This window comes from Mus caroli, chromosome 5 (genome assembly GCF_900094665.2).
Source record: "Mus caroli chromosome 5, CAROLI_EIJ_v1.1, whole genome shotgun sequence".
In the NCBI taxonomy this organism is placed as follows: domain Eukaryota; kingdom Metazoa; phylum Chordata; class Mammalia; order Rodentia; family Muridae; genus Mus; species Mus caroli.
Window position 1 is genome coordinate 17,332,146 of NC_034574.1, and position 5,753 is coordinate 17,337,898.

Below are 5,753 nucleotides of genomic sequence, written 5' to 3' on the forward strand. Positions count from 1 at the left end.
GTTAAATAAAAAAGAAGGATTTGTTTAATATTGCTGGGCTCGATGCCACGTATACTGATGTAATGGGGAAATTATTCGGTAGCATTTCACTCTGAGAAAATACTCCCCACATTATCAGTGACTTACTACACCTGAGATTCTAGGAAGCTACCTACATGCTCAGAGCACGTGGCCTTGCTGCTGATTTTTCACTTTAAAAAGAATTATTTGGGAATCCAGTCGCTGATTGATAGTGCTTAGAAAGTGAGTTTTCTCTAACAGCAACAAGAAAAAGAGATAAAATTGGAAAGATATACCAGCTTTCTCCAAAGAAATCTAACATGTTAAAACAAAACAAAACAAAACTCCCCCCATTGAAATAGATGCTCAGAGCTCTGCTTATGAGAAGTTACACTGAATGTAATTTGTTCATTGCACATAGCTCAGCTATAGAATGCTAAGCACCAAGCCAAGCCATGACGATAAATGATGGAGTTATGACTGAGTGGAGGAGCATACAGATAGGTGACTCTGGTGTGGTAAATATCTGCCCTCATCACGGGCTCCGGCTATGTGCGGTATGCAGGTATGCACGATTTGGCTGTGTGCGGGTTACAGGGAACTTTGGTATTTTGGCTGAGAATTATTGCCCTTTTTCCAAATACAGTAAGGTTCAAGCCTGGCCGTAAAGGCCTATTTAGTACACTGGTAAATGTCTGTCATGCTTAGTGAATGTGTGGGTCTTAGACCATGAGACTCACTCTGAATAGCACAAAAATGTTCAAGAACTATGAATTTGTGCTTTGTTGTAATTGTTTGGGGTTTTTGTTTGTTTGTTTTGATGGTGGTGCAGGATAAAACTGACTACTTCTAATAATTTATTTTTTGTCTTCATTTGCATTTGAGAAAGTCTTTAAGGCTTCGATGGGACATGTTCATTCCAAACATTTATCACTATGAATTCCTTCTTGTGTACTTCCCGTCTCAGACACACAATAAAGCCGCCATTACTTGCCAGTTGTATGAACTTTGACCTTAAATGGGTCATGGGTCTCTTTCAAACAGAGTATTAAATGTGAAGTGATAAGCAGCTTCCATGCCTATGATGTTACGAGACTCAATTTTTCACACAGTAGATACAATGGCATGTTTTTGTCTTTATGTTTTAGTTAATGGCTATAATATGGACGTGGCTCAAATCATGGACAGTCTAACAGTTCTGTCAAAAACAGATTTCCAGCATTACTTGAGCTGGTATTATATCTCTTTTTCCAAATAGATTAATGAGAAATCCATTAATATTTAAAATTTAATGACTAAAAGTCAATTTACAAAATTTATCTTAAAATTTAAAGAAATATAACTATTGAATTTACAAAACTGGTCACTGATAAAACAGTGTCATACATTGCTTGCCGATGTCACAGAAACTATTGCAAGAAGCAATTTTCAAATGATTTTATTTTTGTTATTTTTATGTGCATTGGAATTTTCCCTGCATGTATGTTTGTGTGATGTTGTTGGATCCTGGGGAACTGGGGTTGCAGACAGCTGTGAGCTGCCCTGTGGGTACTGGGAAATGAACCCAGGTCCTTTGGAAGAGCAGTCAGTGCTCTTAACTGCTGAGCCATCCTCATAGCCCACAAGAAGTTATTGTGAAAGCTTTAAGTTGGCCAATTTATTACTGTTTATATAACTCATAAGAATATGCTAAACATCACATGCTTAGCATTAAATTGCTAGAGATATTTTTTTTATAGCAAGACTAGTAGTAGAGCTTCAGTATGGAATATGTAAATGAATTTTGGTCTGTGGTTGAATGTGTTGAAAGCCAGGTGGTTTTATAAATAATTGAACAGTACAAATGGTTTGAGTACAGCACCCAGGTTCTGGACTGCATTCAACCCTCTATCAAAAGCCCGGCCCTCTGCATGCATAGTGAGCCCTCGGCAGTTCAGAAGACTTAAAGCACTTTGGAGTTTCATTTCATGAGAACTCATAAAGGCAAAAATTCAATAATATGCTCTTAACACAATTCATGAATCTAATAACTGTAAGTTAATTATTGGAGATTACAGTTATAATTTATTTTAAGATACAATGGGCTGGTTTATGAATTATACAAATGATAGTTTGGATAAATTGAAGCCTTTAAAATTGTCACTCTCATTATTTTCAGAAGAATATGCAGCAGAAGCAGTAAATGCATCAAACTTTGTCCTAGCAGTGACCACTTCCATAACCGTTAAACCACATCATCTCTCTCAAGCACAATCCAGATTTCCAACAATCGCTTTTTATTTTCCTTCTTTCTGGGAAATTCCTTAGTTTAATTCACAAAAGTCTGGCTTGAATGGTCTATTCACAACTTACTAATTCTATTTACTAATTCTACTTGTGAATATATAGTTAACACAGCCTTACTCTACAATGTATGTGGAATATTGACAATCACACACAAAAATCTTTCATTTAAAAAATAATTTCTGATTTAATACATTCACAATGATGTAAATTGTTAACTGCCTTTTCAAGTCAAAGGTATTTATAATAGTTTTCTGTTAAGTGTGAGTAATCATAGACCTTTGGGAGGGGTGTCATCAGCTAAGAACCCTGGCAAAGGAATAAATATACATTCCATGGTCTTCTCATGCGTAGTTCTCAAATAGTGCTCAGAAGCACTGTGACAGTTAGATAGCCACACAGTCGAGGTTGACTGTCAAATGCAATCCATGTCATTCAAGCCGTTGCTCCTCCTTTTCCCTTCATAAGACCCCAGTGTAGCCAGCCTGCATCCTTTGCAGATCTCCTTGGTAGGTGAGAGGCAGGCTCTATAAAAGCCATACAAGTACCATGGTGAGCATTTTCTCACAAAATAGGACAGTTTTAACTCCTTGTGATGGGAAGTGAGAACTCCTTCTCAGCTAGAAGGTTCAAAGATTTCCCAGAGCTAGGATCCCATGTCTCTAAGTGGCACTTTCTGGGAACTCAATACCAGGCTTGTGTGGCAGACAACCTTTCTCACTGAATTTCATAGTGAGTCACCAGTGGGTGGACTGGTGAAGGTGTGGCACCATGGCCAGCCCTGGGATTTCCCAGTCAAAGGGAAAGGAAAGAAGGAGGAGGAAATGACAGTTGGCAACAGAAGAGAGGCTTGTGAAAGGGGTCACCGTTGAAAAATATCATTGACCTCAAAATGACCTTCAGTAGGACAGTGCTCCATGTAAACGATGACTAAGCCTAGACTAAACTCCCTCTCCTCTCCTCTCCTCTCCTCTCCTCTCCTCTCCTCTCCTCTCCTCTCCTCTCCTCTCCTCTCCTCTCCTCTCCTCTCCTCTCCTCTCCTCTCCTCTTCTCCTCTTCTCCTCCTCTTCCTTCTCCTCTTTCTCTCTTCTTTCCTCTCTTCCCCTCTCCTCTTTCTCTCCTCTCTCCCTCCTTACTCCCTCTCTCCTCCTCTTCTTCTCCCTCTCTCTTTCTTATCAGGATCTCATGTATTCCATTCCAGGTTGACCTCCAACTCTTTGTGTAGCTAAGACTGACCTTGGATTCCCTCCGGTGTTTGGATTACAAACATGTACCACTGGCCGGGCTGATGCAGTGCTAGAGATCAAACCCAGGGCTTCATGTGTGATAGTCAAGCACTCCACCCACTGAGATACATTCCCAGCCCCTAAAATCAAACATTTGGAAAACTAATGTGGAGCTTTGTCTTTTACAAAGTAAGTTGTCTTGTTACTAAACATAAGTTATTTCGGTATACAGTCTGCTACCATGGGATGCAAACAGATAATAAAGGTGAGGCAGGTTAAAGTATAGCAGTCTATACAGCTACTCATTTCTGTGTCTGTTTGGGGGATCCTGGGAGTAGAGGATATAGATATTATATATAAACTATATATACTAGTATGAATCCTATACAGCACATGCAACATTCTCTATTTTTTACTTTACAAAATGTGGTTTGGTTTTTTGTTTGTTTGTTTGTTTTTGTTTGTTTGTGTTTTTACTTTTATTGTTTTTTTCTGAATTTCATATCAGGCACCCCAATCCCACTCATCTCTCTCTTCCTTCATACCCATCCTTCACTCTTGCAACTTTTCCCACAACAAAGAAAGAGATCGCCTTGTGGAAGCTGTAGTGTGTCACAGAGTGTCCCACAGGATACAAAGCTGTCCACACATCTTTGTTTGCAAATGTTCAGCGAGTCAATGGTCTGGGGTGAGACTTCTGGCTTCTGCTATACTATTACTACAGGAATCTCTCTGGAATTCCTCTCAGATATTCTGTTGTTGCCCTGCGTCATGGAAATCCCATAGTTTTGGATGTGCAAGGCTGGCCCCTTAATGCATTAATGGGGTAAATGTTGGAGTGGGCCTACTCAAAGCCTGGGACCTGGGCCTGAGAAGTATCTGAGCTGGTCAGCCTGCTGGCTCTATTTACATCCTTGGGACCAGCCCATCCACAACTCACCCATCCAGAGCCAGCTCTACTGTGCTGCCCAGATGAGGTGCAGCGCCTGCTCTCCTGAGTGCTGTAGCAGGTGAGGGGTAGGGACAGCTCACCTGCCCTCATGACACCAGGGCCAGGTCCCGCTTGCCACAGGTAGTGAGGCACAAGGTGGGAGGAGGGTATCTCTCCCTTGTCTACACCACCTCACAAAGACAACTGGTAGAGCCAGGTCTCCCATGTTTGTATGCCTTAACTGAAACTGGAGCTGGCTAGGGGTGGAGTCAGCTCTCCTGTTCTCATGTCCCTAGGGCCAGCTCTCCCATTGTGTCTAGATTAGGAATGGGCACATTTCTGCACAGCCCTAGGACATCATCATGTCCCTAGGCAGCAGTCCGGACCAGGGCTGTCCACCTGGCCTTCTGTGATAGCAAACCCCTGCTGCTATGGGGCCATGGGGCCCAGACCTGGCCCCCCATGGAGGCACAGGCCAGGACCCCAGATGGTGTCACCAGCTACTCACATCAGGCTGTTTCTCACTACTCTCCAGTCTCCAGTTCAGCTTCTCCTCATTGTGCCCACATCTGTCTGTTCCTCTCTCTCTCTTCTATTTCTCCACCACGAACTTGCTCCTTCTAGTGGCATTTGGGGTCTCTAAGTGTCTGGGATCATCTCAGGAGTGCTATGCCCAACTTGTGTATTATGATGATGGGTAGGAGTCATCTTAGGCATGGCCTCCCCCACCCCATCCCCCAGGACTGCATGGTGCCAGACTAGTGGTTGTCTCAGGCTAGCTCCCAGTCCAGGCCCTCTGGTGCTGGACTGGTAGCCATCTCAGTCTCTCTCTATTTTCAGAGACCTCTAGGCTACCAATCATTCAGATGACCATAGGTTCTCTCTCCTCTCTGCCACCTACTGATGCACTCATGACCCATCAGTCATACCTGATGCCTCTGGGGCAGGCTTGCGACATTCCTATTACCTGTAGTCCTTATATCTTATATTAGACCTCTAGACTTTTTATCTTACAGGTTTGCTATCCTTTCCACAATATCTAAAGCTTTGCTAATATTTATTTTTAAAAATATATTTTTAATGTAGATAGATAGATAGATAGATAATTGATAGACAGACATCTCATAATTGCTTCATAGATAGTTAAAGAGCACACACATGGAATATTCTTTAAGATAGAAACTCAAATATACATCCTCAAATATACTGAAGATTTTGGCTTAGTGATTGCATCATCTAATATTTATTATTAAATATAGACGACATGACTGATTGACCTACAGAAACTTATTGAGCTGCATCAGTTGCTGGCA

The 5,753-nt window shown here is 41.7% G+C and overlaps 1 pseudogene; it reads right to left on the reverse strand.

Annotated features, from left to right (window-relative positions):
• Window positions 1-5,272: 5,272 nt before the first annotated feature.
• On the reverse strand, window positions 5,273-5,388 carry LOC115031226 (annotated as a pseudogene).
• Window positions 5,389-5,753: the final 365 nt, after the last annotated feature.